Source organism: Hermetia illucens, chromosome 2 (genome assembly GCF_905115235.1).
Source record: "Hermetia illucens chromosome 2, iHerIll2.2.curated.20191125, whole genome shotgun sequence".
Lineage (NCBI taxonomy): Eukaryota > Metazoa > Arthropoda > Insecta > Diptera > Stratiomyidae > Hermetia > Hermetia illucens.
This window is the reverse complement of record NC_051850.1, coordinates 61,884,869-61,905,011: the sequence shown is the minus strand read 5'-3', so window position 1 is coordinate 61,905,011 and position 20,143 is coordinate 61,884,869. Positions and strand designations below refer to the sequence as shown.

The window sequence follows — 20,143 nt, the reverse complement described above, 5'->3', positions numbered from 1 at the left end:
TGTTTCGAACGACATGAAGTTCTTATTATTTATACTCGACGAATGTTAATAGAGATTGAACGTTCTAGGTAATGATTTATTTTTAAATAGAGAGTATGGGCAACTTTTATTTCATTTCGTTTTACTTTTTTAAAAGAGATTCATAACATGCGAAACAGTAGTAAATCAAAGTTTCCTGTTTCTGATGAATTTGGTACATCCGAAGACATTCTGAAATGTCAGTATGTATTACATTAACATGCATAGTCTAAGATTCACTTAAGGGGGCAGATACTTGCCACCAGTTCACGAAACTTATTTTTTTCATCTATGTTAGTTATCTTCTGTATAATAAACCCTGGAAATTTTAGATCGAAATTCGAAATAATTTTGAAATTTTAGCTTTCGAGGTTTTCGTACCTCTACTGGAGAGAGAGTGGTAACTTTCTCATAATTTCTCACTCTAATTCGTTTTTCGATGATTAACTGTTATACTATATAACCGATATAAATATGCATACAAAAAGTGCATAGGTATAACGAGGAAGTTGAAGGATTACAGTATGGGATGAAATAGCTGAATGGCTGTAATCCTCACAATTATCGCTCTTTCGTTATCGAAACTTTGCGAAATATTTTTAAAAGAAAATATTTTTTGAAGCATTAAAGTCTCAATGACCGCGATAATCCCTGTTTCATTAGGAACAGTTGTCAAAAATTCTGTTTTATTCAGATTCAATTTGAGATTGTGTTGCAGGAGGCGATTATTCCATTTTTGAACAAGTTGCTCGAGAGCATGTTTGCTATGAAACGCTAGAAAAATATCATCCGCATAAAGCAGTGTATAGGGCGCTGGACGTTGGATGTTCTGTGTGACAGTATTCACAACCACAAAGTGGAGTGGTTAAAGGGCGCTTCCTTAATGAAACCAACAGAAGCATAAAGCGGTTTTGATACATCCGAACTTTCGTTTACTTTAGATCGTAGAGTAATTTAACCTTGCGCACGAGTTCTTGTAGTACTATGGTTGCTGCTGAGAATATCAGAAAAGTTCGTGTGACACACGGTCAAACGCCTTCTCTAGATCAAAAAATACAATGTAAAGGGAGCGACGGTTCTTACGGTGTTTCTCCATGAGTAACCGCGCAGCGTGTATTGTGTCAGTAACTCCGCAGTTGTTGACAATCCCGGCAGTTGTGAAGCATTTTCATGGTATGGAACAGTAGCCGGACGGTAATTTGAACATTCTGCTGGATTACTTTTTTTCCATATTGAATCGGTGGTGTTTTCTTGCCAGTCAGATGGTGTTCTACCTTCCTCACTGGGTTGAAGACCTCACTGAGCCACAATCTTGAATCCCAGCTCTTCGCTTTCTAGAGCTCAGATTCGATATCGTCAGGTCCTGTTGATTTCCCCGATTTCATTCGTTTTATAACTTTCTCGAGTTCAGGGGTGCTGACATCTGGAATTGCTCGAAATGTTGACAGTGCTCGTGGAAGTGGGGGATGGACGAATTTTCCGTTGAAATCTGTTCGAAATATTCTCGCCATCTATCCGTTGCAGCTCATCGATCGGTAAGCAAAACGCCATTCTGGTCAATTACGCAAAAAAGTGTTGAATGTTCTGTGTGCGTTTGGGTTGGCTTTTGAAAAGTCGATATAGATCTCTCTCGCCACATTCGTAATGGTTGGTAATCGCGTAAGTGAGATTATTTCTTCTGTTTTCTCACGAAATCGCCATCATTTAATGCGCAATAGGCTAGTGCGTTCCTAGCGCTGTTTTATCGGTGGCTTTATACGACAATCGACGGCCGATGTTAAGGTGCGATGGTCTCATAGGGACGACGCTGCCTCACCTCCGCACTGCGAGCAGCGTGACCGAAACTGGCGACAGGTGGTAATAGCTCCATTTATATATAATCGCAAGCAGGACATGATCGCGGATTATATTGAAGTGAAATCCGCCGTATGTTGCGACCTAAACTACGCCGAAGTGGATTTTTTGTTGAGGATGCAGGGAGCCCTTGGCCGAAACCGTCCATCAACTTTTTGAAAAACTTGGGTGTTTAACCCAAAGAAGGAGGCTTCGTTGAACACAAGGTCATTCATCAAATGGATGAGGACTCAGGACTCTCTGGATCTTCAACAAAAAATCCTTATCAGCCCCACCGGAATCACATAACAAGTCGGAATACCGGAAGCTCACGCTTCGAGTATAAAGGTTTTGTGTTCATCTTATGTAAGAAATTTCAACGCACATTTTTCTATCCGTATATAGCTACAAATCCAAAATCCTTCATATTTTTCCAAACTACGAGACAGACGTACATATTGCAGCCATAGATATTACGCTCAACCTAAACAAACAAGCTGCTTATTTCCGAATGCTGTACACATATATGCACGTATATAAATTGATCGTACCCATATTTTCGATTTACTTCTTATATCTATCTGAATATATCTATATACTTACATACACACATGTCTCCTTGGAATTATTGATATTCATATACAAATGACTAAAAAAACTAAAACAAAATAATCCTTTTCCACCCAATTCATACGAACTTACATAGTTGTGGTATTGACGAATTGATATGTGATGATGACGTCATGCAGCTTGTACAGTGCACGAAATTCATAAAAAATTGTAAAGTTTCACCCCCTATAACTTGGTTAATAGTTCCTGGATTATCTTCAAACTTGGTCGAATTGTGCACCATGTTCTTCACTACACCCATGCTAAATGTTGTACTTCTGCGATGAACATAAGGGGGGTGCTGGGTAAATTTATAAAATGTAGAAATATACTATTATTAACTTTATTTGTGCAGATATCGGAACCGGATATATTTTGAGGCCTAGATTTCATAGAGGTGCACTACTGTGATTTTTTCGGATTTTTCGGTTGGATAGGTTCTGAGAACGAGACCTGTTACACTTTTTGGGGGTTATATTTCGAGCCCTCACTCCGCTATGTTTCACCCAATATCAAATATTGAACCAGTTTCGAAAAGTACTAATTGAGACCTTTCATGGCTACATTCTGTGAAAAAAAATTTTGCAGCCTCCTTTCACCTGTATGGGGAGCCCCCCCTTAAACTTAACACAAAATGGCGTCAGTTGCTGCATGTAAAGGGAACGGCAGATCACATACTCCTACCAATTTTCGTGACAGTCGGTCTAGCTGTTTCCGAATAAATCGGGTGTGACAGACAGACAGACAGACAAACAGACGGACAGACAGACATCGAATCGATTCTAATAAGGTTTTGTTTCACACAAAATCTTAAAAAGCACAGGTAGTCTCTGCATACATATTTTTATCGGTATGCTAATGTACCTCGAGAAAGTGCTTTACAGGATAGGGCTGATTTATCCGTGTTGTAGATGAAGCTACTTTCGTTCTCTCAGTTTAAGAAGGGCCAAAAATTCATTTTATGAAAAGAAACATTTCCACAAACTTTTCATCTATAAAGCCACCCAGAAATGGCCTCGAATTGATCAACGTTAAACATTTGAGTGAATTTGATGGCATTTTCTTTTAACATGGGGTCTTTAAAAGTACTAATCACAGAGATGCGACTGTTCACCAACAAGTTAATATGTAGATTTTAGTATGTAATTGGGTTTCAAAGTTATCACCACAACATAACAGAAATCAGAAAACCAACAAAAAACAGTCAATAAATAAAAAAGGTATGCACATGTGTGTACCATGAGTCTGCTATCATTTGTCTAAAGAAGTAACTTGAATGTGCATTTAAGGGGGTCATCCCGTGTGAAGGCGTTTTTTTTTAGCTTTTTTAGAATTTTTTTGTGAAGAATTGGATAAAGATACAAATACGAATTTTTCGCCATAGATCTATTAATATTTTGAGCGTACATAGTAGTTTGTTCACCCCCATCGCATAGTTGGTTATTGTAATACAAGGCAATTTATGCACCCATCTCCAAAAAAGGTGTTTTGCTGCCACGCTAGAGGGCGCTGTGATCATCTTAAAGAAAAAAAGTAAAGGGCATTTTAACTTACAGACTTAACTACAGTCCGCAAACTAGTATTATTCAAAAATATTAAAAGGTAAATTTTTGGCGTCGTGTTAAACTTTTTTTTGGGAATTTTGGTGTTTTTTCACGGCTTCTTCAGTGAATAAAAAAAAACTGCTGAATGAATCGCAATTATCCTATCGGACCATAGAAATTTGTTCTAAATAAGTCGTGAAGATTTCCAAGAACTTCGTTGGATAGATTTTCGATTTTCAACATGCAATTTCAAGAAAAACGCATTTAAAAAGTAGAATGCGATTTTTAGCCATAAAACTTTAACTGACCATTAATCTACTCTACCTAATCCATAAACATTAAGTTTCGTGTAGAAACACATGCACAGCCTTGGCTTCAATTTTTATCCTTTTAGCGAAGTCATTCGAACGTCATTCGGATCGATAATACGAACTTTATTACGGTGATCGATACAAATCTGGCATGTGACTTATCACGTATTTAACACTTTAATTTCCGACCGACTCCGAATATAAAAAAATCACTTTGCCCATATATTCTACACTATATCTAAATACAATTGATGCAAAAAAAAATTCGATTCCGCGAATCCGACATACGGGATGACCCCCTTAACCGTGTCTAAACACATGCCCCTAATTCGCCTAACATTTCTTTTGCACTTATAAGTATTTTGCATTTATACGTGTTGCAATTATCAACCAAATTCTATATGATTCCAAGAATGCGTGCATTTAAAGATAATTTGCGTTTATGCGTGTTGAATTTAAGCGGACTTCACTGTAATACAGATACGCTGCTAAACTTGATAAATAAATCACCATCATCAACGGCGCCAGAACCGGTATCCGGTCTAAGCCCGCCTTAATAAGGAACTCCAGACATCCCGGTTTTGCGAAGATGTCCACCAATTCGATATCCCTAAAAGCTGTCTGGCGTCCTGACCTACGCCATCGCTCCATCTTAGGCAGGTCTGCCTCGTCTTTTTTTCTATCATAGATATTGCCCTTATAGACTTTCCGGGTGGGATCATCCTCATCCATACGGATTAAGTGACCCGCCCACCGTAACCTATTGAGCCGGATTTTATCCACAACCGATAAATAAATGAGGGTTTGATAATCAAATTAATATTTATTTAGCAGGCTAATAATAACAGCTCAAGGTTTAATATTCCTACCAATAGCTGTATGACGAAAGGTTTTTTTTTCCCTCTTAAATCCTCCTATTTCTTACTTTATTTTTTCCTATGCAACACAACCTAATTATCATAACTTTATTTAAGGGTTTTTCCCTTATTCAATATTTCAAACTTTTTTAGTTTCTTTTGGACAATAAAAAAATACAATCCATTCAATTTCTATTTATATTATTATTGGCGTTTTGAATTATAATAATTAATTAATTTGATAATCGTTTGCCCTTGCTTTTGCAGTTAAAGTGAACTCCTTCCACATGGCTAGTGGAAGCGCGCCTCCATTGCAATAATTTTAAGCCAAAATTTCAAATGTTTTCTTATTCGGTATGCTTGTCTCTACCGTTCGGACCATGATTATAATTTTACTTAGTTAGACATAAAAATGGCGAACGGAAAAAAATTTTCAAAATTCGCGCCTTTTTTCGTTGGAAACCCAGAATAAAAATAAGAAATTATTAACGAAAATATATAATCTTGTTTCGAGCCAGAATTACTGACAACACTCAAAATTTCAGTCCAATCGGTTCAATACTCTATTAGTTAACAGAAATTTGATTATGCTTCCTATTAGTTAAAAAAATATGGTTTCGAGAGAGCGGGCATTTTTTATAAGAAAAACATACACTAATTCATAAAATAACCTTTCAGCTGTCCGTTTTTTAATTCTTTTCTCCTTTGAAGTGCTGGTTGTAACTGTCCTGTCCTTTGTTACTCCTACAATTTTCAAAAGAAGTAGAAAACTTTCATTAAAGGCATTTGCCACTGTATATGTACTAATTGCCAAGATGCTAAGCCAGTGAAATTGTGCATGGCTAGTCAGCGCTTCTCTACTTCCTTTTCGGTGCATTTCACAACTGATACTACCCAGTTAAGGTACAAACGTTTTTTGTAGGTTTATTTGGAAAGGCAAACTAGCGTATATTACTAATAATAAAGATAAGAGAAAGAGATGGACACATAGGTGTACATCCAATTAGTTGAAATGAAAAATAGATACAATGTATGCAGGTATGAAGGGATCGAAACGATAATACACGCCAGAGCACGTGTCATCATGGTGCACACAGGATGTCCCGTTCATGATGCTACAAATTTTAATGGTGGATAGGACCACTTTTTTGAGGAAAATTGGTTCATGGAATGGGCTCTCCATCTTTTACCGTTACAGAGTTATAGCGTTTTTCATGAATAGTATCAAAAAACTTGACAATTTCCGACCCCCTCAATGCCGTCACATAGGAAAACCTTCTTGAAGGCTCACTATAGGCTTTGTTAATAATAAAATCGATTTTGTTATTGAATTTTTTTGTTCCGGTCCCGATTTTAATAAAATTACACTAAATTAAAATACACATAAAACATGTCAAAGGGAATCATGCATCACTCATGGCCACTGGTGGAACATTTTTGCCCATATTACTCTCGGATTCCTAAAAGAGGCAGTTTGGGAAAAATCACCCAAATACTCTCATGCTTGCTCAAGACTTCTGCCATCTATTCTGAAATACATAATAAAATAGATCCGTACACGAATGTGTGCATTTTCCTAAATCGTGGATCACATGTCATTATCACAAAATTTTATTGCTTCTGTTTGCAGGTTTCTGACTACTCGTGGAAAACTATTTCAAAGTATTCTTAGCCTGTGGCCGTTCGCTTCAAGAGTTATTAAAAGCAAAAATAAGACGAACTGATCTCACTCAATCTATCTACAACTTTTGGCAAAAATCAACTAGCATACGGAGTGTATGTACTCATATTACTCATAGAAGTGATTAAAGCCTGATTGTAATTCGTAGGAAATTCATTGCATAAACTTTCGCCCTACTACTACCACCGCTGAAATTGCATTAGATTTGAATGGAGCTGCTGCCACATGTTTGTGGTTTCAATGCATCCGGCATTATGAGTCAAGGTTGGAATTATTCAACGGATTAGAAGCAGTTAAAAGTAAAACAGAAATCCTTATTGGAAACCATCTCTTGCAGATGTGGTTGCCTTAGACGATTCTTTTTCTCGTAAGAGATACTTTGGAGGTATGTTAATGTATAAGTATGCATATTGATAAATTATTTTCGATATTGATTACGATGCATCCAAAGTCTCGGATTTAGCGCCATGCTGCAGTGAAAGTTACTGTACGTGATTCCGCCATGCTAGTGGCATCGACAGTCTGGAGCACTATTCCAATAAACGGATCATATATGTAGACTCGCTTCTTTTTTGTAAGCAAGCTATCGAGAACACAAAAAATAATTTTTATTAAATTTCTGACATGCTTTGATAATGTGATTTATTTATTTAGAGGAATATATAATAGCTGCCCAGACATATTTGCATATTTTCCAACATCCCAGAAAAACCTACATACATTCGTCTAAGCTTCTTACGTCAATTTTTTATATATCTCGTTTTACACTAAAAAAAATTCTTCAGTTATATTGGATTGGACTGGCTGCTTTCAGTTGCGTGAGATGCTCACATTCAAACTTGAAAATCTCCCGCCGAAATAAATTATAGAATTCGTTCGGGTCAAAGGAAATCAAGAATGTACATCTATAAATTAACTAGGCATTACAACTTTAATCTGTTCGCCATGGCGAATTTCAATACGAATGCTTTCACCGCAAATACACGCTCAGAATATGCTGTTCGCCAGCAAACACTGCCAATGTAGAAATACTCGCTAAAAAGGGGCTTGAACTCAAGAATGAGGACCTGATTTTCAAGACGATAATGACCTAGAGGTGTATAATATTTCTTAAGCACATAAATATATTGAAAACAGGTTCGGTGCAAGTCGAAGATATTCATATTACAGCGCAGCGCCCGTCCGAATTCAAATAAGAAGACCAAGAAGCCACCATCCATCTTCTCCGGGTTCCTGCGCTCGCATATCCAAAATCAAGTTCCACGGAAGCATTTCTAAAGGCTACCTTTCAAGCCGAGATCGGAGAATTCTAATGAATCTAAACGATATCAAATAGTTTTAAGTGACTTTTTAAAAACTTTGTCTTGAAACTGGTTTTCGAAGCCAAAGGCCGTAAAGCCAATAACACATTCTACCCACTGAGGCGCATTGGCTATGTAGAGGTCGCGATTTTCAAAAGAGAGGTTTTACTCCAATATAATCTTCGATTCGTACATGGGTTCAGCAGACGAATATTGGTACTTTTATGCGGCTTAATCGAAAAAATGTCAATTTGGCTGCAAAGAGTCGGAGTCAACACGCAAGCAGCAGGCATTTACCAACGGCTTGGCGATGCTCAAATCAGAACCCATTTCTGATTTTCTTACATCATTCCTTACAACTTTCCAGACGAGACATGTGTATGGCACTTGAGTTTCGGCTATTTTATAGTCGAGACTGGATTGTATGTGTGGATTTCAATAAAAAAGAGAAAACTGGTTTTGCTCTTAACTCCCGCATTTCGTGAAATAACCTTTCTTTGTGGCTACGGCTACCTGGTATAACAGGTATGTGCCTTAGATCTTCAGATCGGAGCAAGATCCCAACTTTTGCTTGAATCAAATTTTAGTTTAGTGGTACTTGGCGTCGGATGAAATACTAGATTAAGGGAGCAGGTCCCGAAACCACACCTTGTGCATTAAGCGATTTCCTCTGTACCTGTAATCGAAAATATAAGCTAATTAAATGCTTACACGTGAAGTCATTTGCAGTGTTTGGATACTTCTTTGAGATACATAGTAAATTCAGTCTGGTGAAGTCGTTTTCGGTCTTTTCCGGTAATTTTCCAAAAACATTTTTGCGCATAAAACGCGTTAATTGAATTTGTCCAATGCAAGAATTCACCGTCCGAAGTTGATTGCAAGGAGTGTGAGCAGCCGCTTAGCATAGCCGTAAGTAACCTGATATTCTTCCCACTATCATATGTAGCATTTAAGCGGAAGTTACATGCCGGTAATGTAACAATAAATGGTACTTTATTTTCCGTCAGTGTTAAGTAGGGAGATGCCATTGCGCACTTTTCCAAACGTTCCTGAATATGCTTGCACGGGTCTTCTACCGGAAAATTTATAAGTTCAAATTGAATGGGAGATTTCTCAAAAATTGGATGATGGTGTCTGCTGACCGGTTTTACGGTTCAGGTCACCTTTCGGCAACTCAAGCAACGCACGCTGTACTCTAGATTTTCATATAATATGTATTTCAGTGGTACCTGGACAGGGGTGCTTTGGTCAATCTTCACTACAAAATCATTAGCATTAGAAAAAGGGCAGAAAATGTTTGAAATTGAGTTAGAAATTTAAAGTCCGGTCTCGGTATAACCTCAAACTCGGTGGAATTTTTGATGCCATGAAATTCGATTCGATTTTGCCACGAGCATGTAAAACTTCTTAGTTCCACCATTTGTTCTGTTCGAGTTAAGCCTTTCGACCCAATGAATGGTGATTGGTAAAAAAAACCCAATCCGATAGTGGTTTATCGAAAGAATGCTTGCTCCGTACACGCGTTGGTTCATTTTAGTAATATGGCGGCAAACTGCCGGATTGGATTCTTATAGCATAACTGGTTTTAGCCAGAAGTCTGAACCAAGCGAAAATGAAATAAATGGGTTTCATTTCTCAGTTAAAAGATACACTGTTTCCTTATTGAAAAAAAAATAGGAAATTATTGCATTCTATAAAAGATATGAATTTCATCGAAAGATTTGTCCGATTTATTAGATGTTAGCTTACTTATTCAGTGGAAACAATAGTATCTCCTTCAGAAAAGAATAAAAGAAAATTTCGAAATTTATCGTATTGGAAGTTTGAATATTTTTCTTTTTGTTTTCCGTTTAATAGAACCTGAAAACAATTGAAGTCAAAGATATTTTAAAATACATAAAATAAAAATTTAATTTTAGTTTTCAATAATGTCATAAATAAGAATAAGGCGATTGTTAAAATACTTCTTTTATTGAAATTATTATCGCGTTTGTTTCGCCATTTCTGATTTTGTTACCAAAAAAAGATTTTTTTTGTTGATTTATGCCATGTGACGTCGACAAAATAGTCTCAAAAAAAGCCAGAAAAGTAAGCTTTTAAGAAACTCTTAAATTTCAGAGATTTTATATCTAATGCTTAAATGTACAGTCTCAATTGCACTTTGAAGTTATTGTATTGTTCCTCTTTTTACAAAACAAGAAAGTATCTATTGTCTCATTCACTGTTACAACAATATTGTTGTAAAATTTTATAGAAATAATTGTTGTAACAATAAATTAGACCATAGATCCTTTCTTATTTTGTAGAAAGAGCCTTCTGACTCTTCCAGAGACCATTTTGCCAATCATATTTTCTATATCGACAGTTTTTTGGAATTATAAAACTCGGCTGAAAGTATACTGAGCTTACTCAAAGGTTTCTAACCAATTTTCGATTGAAAATTATTTTTATTAATTTTATTGAATGATCTTGCCAGCCGCAAGTCATAAATAATCTCATTGATAGGCAAGAAGTTATCCCTATATTGGAGCAACCGGTTACTAAGCCATATTCTTCATACTAATTAAGAAGGGCAATATATTCTGCATTTTTTAAATCATACACTAATTTTATTTGGTGTTTGTAGCTTTTAATTCTTCGGTGAAGGTTTCGTGTAATGAAATTCCTATTAGGAAACCGAAGTCTGTAGCTACGGTAGCACTACTTTGATATTTCTATCCCATGCGAATAAGCGTGTCCAGCACAGGATAAAGCCGAATATTAAACGAGGTCATTATTACCGCGTTATCCTTCGCTTTTTGCCGAACATAAATTCGAAGAAACCGCAAGGCTTTTTAAATATTTTGATGCAACCTCAACGTTTCAATACTTCTAAGAATATAATCTTTATGAGCTTTCATCAATTTATTCTCCAATGGAATATAAAATGTTTGTAACTTGTGATAGCCAAACATATGAAGAGTGAAACGAATATTTTGACGAATATCAGAACGAAGCTCTGAAGTCTCCAAAGTTGATAAAGCTTGTCAACGTTAAGTCAATCTAAAAAAATATTTCAAAATATTTGTCACTCCCTCGAGAAACAACATATAAAATCCATCCAACAACATCCAATTCCAACTAAATTGAGTGAGCGAATACTACTTGGTAAAAATTTGGCATGCTCATTTCATTACAAGGATTCCATTTAAAAACTCATATTCATATATCCCCTGATAATATAAAATAACTTTATCTAATTTCTCGACTTTTTTTTTTTTAATTCTTGAAACACATACTTTCCTTTAACTGTATCTACATATACAACGCACAGTTCCTGTCATTTGTTCTCGGTGGCTGATAGAGATTTTCGACTCAATTTTATTTTTAATCACTGATACAAGAAAAGTTATTACTTCAATTTGTACTGTTGGTGGGAATTATTTCCAAGCAGTTTATAATAAGAGACACGTGTTTTTTTCGTTTTGTAGATTATACTTTGCCAGGAACTCTACCGAGCTTAAAAAATACGAGATTTTCAAATCCTATGTTTACAGCTCCACCTCTTAGTGGTGGATTATTTTTGGCGTAAAACAGTACGTCCATTACGACTTTCAGAATGTATCTCTCCTGTTATGTAAAGTTCTCGTGTTCACTGATAATTGGATTGAGCAGAACCATAGAGAGAAATTCTGGTCTTAGGGTGAAAATTAGACGGAAAATCCGGGGCCCGGTCAAAATTAAACGTCCCCTGTTATCCCTTTACTCACTAAAGTCTTTTCTATTCCGAGCCTCCGGAAAACTCTCACCTCGGAGGAAAGAACTTTTTCCCCTCCAATATCCGCAGTCCTGCCTGGAAGTGCCCCCCGAGATTTACGACCTGATAGTTAACGCTTAGAAACGATGCTACTATGAAGTATAGAATATTACAAAATAACTTTTTTCCGTTGAAAACAGTCCCAATTTCGGTTAAAAAAAGAACAGAATTCGCTTCGGTGAGTATCTGCCGTAGCTAATTCCTATAAAGAGCGATTTAGAGGAATAAAGACTGTTAGGGCAACAACCGTAGGCCTCTCCAAAAGTGAGGATTTAATTTCATGATTAAACAAGATTTCTTTTGAGTCTATATCGTCCTCGGGTGTCAGACCCAAAGATGTACAAATTTTCATTTTTTGAGTTAAGTACTGTTTATGTAATGCCGAGTGAGTGTGAAACTAAAAATGTTTTAGATATGCCAGATTCAGATTAAAAGATGGTGTTTTAAAATTAAGAAGTTTGAACGTTCATGGCTTTGGCATACAGACGACGGTTTATTATGATATTTGCCTTTTGAGCAAAACAATATGTATAAAATTTACGAAATAATGAACCTCTATTTGATTGACTTCGTGGGGTACATCAGATCTGTCTAGGACTAAATGTAATGCCACTTCAAAAAATCAACAGCTCTTGATTTGTTTATATTAATCTAAAATTTTGTGTTCGTGATTTTAATAAGTCCATTAAAAGCAAAAAGACGACTGAGTGGAATCACCTGTCTGGGCGTGTTAAGCAAGCATCTCTCTTATATAAAATTTTGTCGCAAAACATTTGAGTGGTGGTTTTGGTATTGTCACATGTTAAACCATTTTGTTGGAGTCGAATATTTTCTATTAATTAAAAGGAGCATTTATTCAAGAAAACGAAAATTTAAACCAAATTAAAGATTACAATATTCTAATTTTGAAACCAAATAAAAAATATAAACAGCTACGGTGAAAATTTATACAAATAGAATTCCACACTTATTTATTTCAAACGACATAACTCAAATGTGGCCACCTACTAGCCTAAGGATGACATCCAGTCGGAATCCTCTCCCTCCGAAATTTCTAAGATTTTTTCACAGCACTTGGATCCTTCTCGGAAATTGGAGCATTCTCATTGAATTCGGATACTAATCTTGCTTCAAATTCGGCCTGCTGGAATCTTACCCGTAATTAGTTCCAGGTGTAAATCTTTGTGCGCTGCGACTCCCAAAGAGTTATTCGTTCGAGGCTTGAGTATAATACAACAGGCGATGCCATTCTGAAGTATACTAAACGGATATTAGGGTATCTGCTTACTACTCTTTGGTGCTCCAAACTGATAGTTGCATCCTTCAAAGTCATCTATTCTCAGAGTATTTTTGTTAAAGATTTTCGTATCAGAGGCGGCTTCAATTTTTAGGATTCCCCGCCCACATCACCTTATTCATTTATGTGCTAACAAAGTGGAAGAATCCTCAGGACAAAACTGCTTGACTTTCGACTATTTCGTATAACTGGGTAAGGTCGAAGACAGGGGGGAGGGTGTTTGTAGTGGTGGTAGCTTATATGCGTTATGCAGCCTTACGCCCGCTCTTATGAACCACCCATGACTATCATTTTCAATAAGAGCCATTTTAGAACCATTTCCCAGGTATATGAAAGGAGACGAGGTATGTTATTCCCCGACCTCGCACAGAAAAGGTGGTATTTTGCTAGCAGGAACTCCCTTTCGGTCCCATTCCTATTCTTACTTTATACATTGTAATCTTAACATAACGAACCTCAATATAACGACTTCCTCGATATAACAAATTTTTCGAAATCCCCTATATAACGAATTTTCAATCATTGCTGAATATAACAGAAAGTAAAATTTACCTCCATTAACCGAATTTTGAATTCTGTAGCAATAACAACAACAATTTCGTGTAGCTGTACCTTGTTAAAACGTAGACCAACCTAATCTTTATATAACAACACTCATTGTAACGAATTATTTGGTATAGTGAATATTTTCTAATCCTCCTCAGCTTTGTTATATCAAGGTTACATTGTATATACTTGCATATTAAAAAAGTTGAACAGTATATGAATATTCAATGAAAATGGCCTCAATGTTCTGTATTCGTCATCACTTCTCTCTTTCACTTCTACCACACTCGGTTATTCCTGGAAACACTATTGCTGTAGTTTGCATAGTTCATTTGAAAATACCCGAACCCGACCTTCAATTTCCATAGCGCCGATGAATTGGAGCGGTTAACATTGAATGTTAGGTATTATGAAAGTGATTCAGTTAAATCTCTACCCGAAGCTATATCCCCCATGTTGTATTAAATGTTCATCTACATTTCCTCAAGGTATCGCCTTGCCTTTTAGTAAAAAACAACGACCAAAACTAAATTTCCTTTGATTTGCTATTATTTTATTGAAGATTTCCTCTATTTCATTCATCTCCACTCTTTCTCAGGTTAGACATCTTGGAACTTGCTAACTACCCATTAACCTTCACTCTTCAACTCATCATATTTTGAAACATTTTCTTTAAGAGAGCAAAAGGGTTTTACTTTGATCCTTTAATAATTAAATAGACATGATATTCAACTTTACTGCAATTTTCACGACTTATCTGGCGAGCCATTTTCTGTATGCTTTCGATGCCTCTCCTGTATGGAGTAGATGGCTGGTTCTAGCAGGTGAACGTTTCAGCTATCCAGAGGGTTGTTAGTATCCTGCGCGATATCCGAGTATTCTTTCGCATCTGTGTTTTCGATAGTGGAGTCAGCGGTCCATCTGTATCGGGTTGGCCACTTCTCACGGCCATATCTGGTGTTTCAAGCCAGCACTATATGGGCCTTTGGGTCGTTTTCCATCGAGTTGAAATCATACATGGTAAATTTGACTATACTTTACTTCCTGGTCAAAGTTTCCACAACAGACCAAGTGGACCATTGAATGTTGTAAGCGAAGTTATTCTGCAGCTTGGAAAATGCTATCAGTCGAAAACATGTCTTGTCGAAAAGGTCACATAAAGTCTTGTGTTCCTATTAGCGGATACTGTATCGCAGACAGGAAGTTTTAGGAAGTGAAATCCAACAAGGTGAACAATGTTAAACAGGTCCGCAAAACGTCGAATAACAAAATTTAATTTAAAAGATTGATCAAAGTGAATAAATGGTGTGATCTCAAGTGAAAGAGAAACTATTCGCAATTAGACGGGCGCTGGTGTAAGAATTTTAGATATCCCATCCACCTGTTGGTGAAAAGTAACGCGCCTGGCGGGGCTCTGTTCTTGGCAGGCCTCCGATGGCGAACGCTTACCAGCTGTACCAAGTCAAGTAGGATTTGGCCCGCTTATAACATAGCCCGATCACGAGAGCGTGACGTGTGCAAATGCATTCAAGATTACGGCAGTCTGCACAAGGCACTGGCCCATCGGGGACCATGTCTCCAGGCTCGGTATATCCTATAATTCGCATTGTATAAGCTGCGTAGAAGGGAGGGGAGGGGACCCTTATACACTTTCTCTACGATTGCCCAACTCTATCTAGAATCAGGCTATGGACATTGAGTAAAACATTCTTTGGGGACCTCAGAGAGATTTCTAGCTGCAGGATGAGATAGCTGCTTTCCTTCGTGAATGCTACGGGCTGGCTCTGAAGATCCGAGCCGGCTGGACTTTGCTTCCCTTCTCTCATAACAGCAGTCACGGTCTTAGGAGTTTGTAGCATCAAAACGGCGCACCACACCTCGAAGCGACCACTTATATCTACCTACCCCTACATCATTTTTTGAGAATTGATAGTGGAAGATCACTTTGTTAAACTCTTGAATTCACTTTTCTATCGAAATTAAAAAAGCATTTCAGAAAAAATTCATTACATTACTCAGAACTGAAGTTGTGTTATTTTAAATCTCGTGAGTAGCGGTCGTAGCTATTTTTTAGATGATGTGATTCCATTTTGCCTTTTACCAACAAAAGGAGAGAATATGACAATGTGATGGTTTATCTTAAATTCAGGAAGACATCCAATTAAACCGATCGTATATAATAAAATATAATAAAGATTTGACGGAGCAACCATTTCATTTGAGGCTTTGAAGCGTGTTAGAGCATTTCAAGTCCGCAGTATACTCGCTCGGGATTATTATTGAATTTGACTCAACTAGTATAGGTATATAGTATTGGGATAGAGCGCTGGTTCAGCTCACATTGGAGAAATTTTGATCGGATGAAGATTGCTCGAATTGCTCTGTCTAAAAAAGGATTAGCTCGAATAATACAAGTTTTGGCTGACTCGCACCTTTCAGTATAGAATTAATAACACAAAATATTCTTTCGTATACACATAAATGGGTGGAAAACACAATCTTTCTTTTTCTGTTGCAGAGGCGATGGCAAACGTTGAATTGTGATTGGTATTGAAAATGCGCATAATTCTTAATAATTTTATGAGGATGATGTTTCTCGATTTCTGCAAGTCCACCAATTCATTATCCCCTTAAATCAGTTAGGTTTCATCTGATCGAAAACGACTAGTAAATCTTAATAACAAAGGAGCCAAAAATCTATTTACATATGTAGAAATTATGAGTAGGATTTATATATTGGCAATCATTTGAAGTTTATACAGATATTCTTCATGGAAAATTGAAATATGCCAACATAAACCCGAGAATTAATAAAATGCAAATGAAACCATTTAAAATGCTCGAAGTTTTAGGAGAGCTGGAGGTCTCCCCGGAGAAACACAATATGTAGCTTTAGACAACATTTTTGTGTAGTCAGGGAAAAACGTAAAATGTTAAAACAAGAAGACTTATAGCCACCATTAGAACCTGAAAATGTGACGCACTATATTAAGGTAAAACTTGGATGGTCAATGAGCTTTATACTAACGAACAACTTAAAGTTCTTTCTCGGCTGAAGAGGATGACGTTTGAGGGAGCACATACCTCTCTCAATTTTCTGGAGAACAGATATGGTCCTTTTCGTAGAGTCTGGGATCTTGAGAATATAGCTGGGATTGGAAAAATACGATAGTTCAAAACACTACCAAGTTGAAGGGCTTAATGTGGCTGTTCATCTTGGTGCTGGTCATGTCGTTGGGAGCATTACCAATGCTTGATTTTTTTTTCTTTGTGCTGTCCAAAATCTGAATTTGCTGGTATTTTGCCATTAGCGTCGACTGCTTTACTGCACCATAGCTATTTCTGATTCTCCGATGCTACATGGAATTGTTTTGAATTGAAATATAATGCATTTGATGATAATCTACAATGAGAATAAAAAGTTGAATGTTCTCAAATTTATTTGTACAAAATACTATCACTGAAAGCTACACTGAAAAACCGTTTTGAGTTTTTTTTGATCATAGCTGAAAATGATTGAAACATACATCACATACATCAAGAAGTACTTTTTTGCATGGTGCAATTTAAGACTAATTACAAAACATATCTGTAAAAGTAGTAAAAGTCGTTTAAAATCTTTCATCACAAAAATTCAACGCCGAAAGTCTATATGAATATGCATGCATTTACTTTACATATGGACGTACATATTTATCACCAAATATGATACTTGAACACGTTCTAACATCCGCCTCGTTTTCATGAAAACTTTTTATTCCGCAAATGAGTTATCCGCGACACGGATCTAGATAGAAAATACATGAAATGCTTACCTTGATCTTCACATTCCCACAGTATTAAAGATACGGAGAATCTAGCAAGTCAATAACTCTACGTGCGTATGTATGTGTATAACCGCATTGACAATGCCATATACACGGCTTACGTACTTGGATGATCAGCGATCTCGAAAAAATTCACAATGAGGTTTGTCGGTGTAGGCGATCTGATATATAAAAGTTTACCGGCTTCAAATTCGTCATGCGAAACGCATTTGGAATATAAAATTCGAATACATAGAGAATGAAGACTTTACCACGTACGTTTTATTTGGGTATTACACCTGATTGCTCAAAGACTCAAATCTTACACAGAGAATACAAATGTAATTTGTACTTATCACGTTATGTCTGCATAAACGAGTTAATTAAGTTGAAATTATTTTCCTAATCTAAACGAATGCCTCTGCCTTGACTTTATGACTTTATTTTTATTATTTATTCCTCGAATTCCGAATGCGTCAATATATCTGTTTTGCAACGTTAGGGATGGGGGGATTATTTAATTTAATTTGGTACTGAAATACAAAGGTAACCTACTCCACGCCTTGGAAGACTACCAATATATTAAGAAATAGCTTTTTCAAAATGATCGATATGCTAGTGCAGATACTCATGTGGACATGCACTAAGTACTAATTTTATAATTGCGTACGTTTGAAAGCATTAAAATAGCGCAGTGTGTATAATAACATTTCGATAGTTATTATGTAATAAGGTTTTCGTTTAAAATGACATCGTACCAGCTTTTTTTTCTGAAATCCTGAAAATAAAAAAATGCCTAACTGGTCCCTATCCTGTTTGTCTGCCGTTAGTATTCTTTCATTGTTCGCTAGTGTCCTTAGATCTCATTATTGGCAACGGAGCGTAGCTAGCTCTTTTGGTTCGGGCAACAACGTCAACCACCAGTATTCAGAAAAGCTGGTATTTTTTAAAAGCCAGAAAATTACGGTTAAAATCTTGGCAGAGGGATAGGCTCAACTATGAACCGCAAGGTGATACTTTTGTTGTATTCCAATTTAAGTTCCATTGTGACGTAGCACTGCGTCCAATATCCACAATTTTGTCACTCATACCGTGCAAATGCTAACGACTATGATAAATTCGAAACTCGCATCATTGTCAGCCTTGCGCTTTTGGATTGTTTATTGTCATCACATCCTCGGGTTTCACTCTTTTATCGAGGATTATGAAATATGTCTTGGATGGATTGTTAACCTGAATTTATATTTAAAAAAGCAATTTATATTCTAATATTCCTTTCCTTTAATTTCAGTTGAATAAGCAAAAGGATAAGGTGTTAGCACTGGATTCGAAGGGATCCTCACAGAGGAGTGGACACACTACAGCAAACCTTCAGCACAAACAAATTACGCTCTACATTTATCTTTGGTTATCTAGCTGTATGAGTATAGCTAACATCATAAAGCTAGCTTACCGAAGTTAATACTAGGGCTTTTTCATCACCGGCAGCCAGAAAAATAATTACTTTTAGTGTATTATATATAAGGCTCGTTTAAAAATAGATTATGCTTTTTTTAAATAAACTGATAATGAGTACCATTTTGGAGTTCGTTTCTCTTCCTGAAAGTAAAAGGTTTGGATTTGCATATTGCCTGCAATTATACTGTAGACAACCCTGCAACAAAGTGAGTACACAGCAATCCAGAGATTACAAAATCATTCATAAACTGTAAATACAATAATGTAAAAATTTAGAAACTATCTCTTATCTGTTAGAGTACTATAAATTCACGTGAAACACCAAACTTTTGCCTTCCATAACTTTCTTAATGGTAGTTGGATTTTGAAGTTTGGCATTATATTATAATTTATAAAGATGCCACTTTTAGGATGAACTTAACTTTCATTTGAGCAGATATCATAATGGGATGTATTTTGAGGCCTGTATTTCGTATAAATACATCAGATTTTTCAGTTGAATAGGTTTTGAGAACGAAACCTATTACACTTTTCGGGGCACACCTTTTGAGCCTCCACTCCCCTATGTTTTACCGGGTATCAAAAATAAGACCAGTTTTGAAAAGTACTAATTGAGCCCTCTCATTTGATACCTCTCGAGACCATATTCTGTGAAAAAAATGTACACTTCTGTTACGAGGGGAGTTACTTTGCCACCAACAAGGTCACCACGGCTGTGAACCACCACGCTGATAGTGATGGCCGCTGGTAAATCAATGGGAGAATCCGTCGAGAATTACCCGAATATTGAGGACGTATGTAGAATGGTATATTTCTACATGGTTTGAATCAGACTGTGAGAATCCCAGGACACCAAGGAACACTCGAGACGCCAAATTTCTTTGTTTTCCCCAGTGGTTCATAGTTCACCTTCTTCTCCACTTATTTCCGTTCGATGTTTCTATTATTGGATATAACAACATCAATAATATACGTAAAGCGACCCGTCTTGTTAACTAACAGTACGTCAGGCTTATTGTGTGGAATATGGCGATCAATTAGAACTTGCCTGTCCCAATATATACTTAAAGTGAAACTATCAAGTAC

At 36.5% G+C, this 20,143-nt stretch overlaps 2 long non-coding RNA genes across 2 annotated transcripts; one reads left to right on the top strand and one right to left on the bottom strand.

The window, feature by feature from the left end:
- The first annotated feature begins 8,724 nt into the window (after positions 1-8,724).
- LOC119649177 lies at positions 8,725-19,177 on the top strand. Its single transcript, XR_005249100.1, has 2 exons — positions 8,725-9,063; positions 18,891-19,177. It is a non-coding gene; the product is annotated as an uncharacterized LOC119649177 (long non-coding RNA).
- On the bottom strand, positions 16,635-17,771 carry LOC119649178. Its single transcript, XR_005249101.1, has 3 exons — positions 17,609-17,771; positions 16,822-17,196; positions 16,635-16,760 (listed from the first exon to the last, which is right to left on the bottom strand). It is a non-coding gene; the product is annotated as an uncharacterized LOC119649178 (long non-coding RNA).
- Positions 19,178-20,143: the final 966 nt, after the last annotated feature.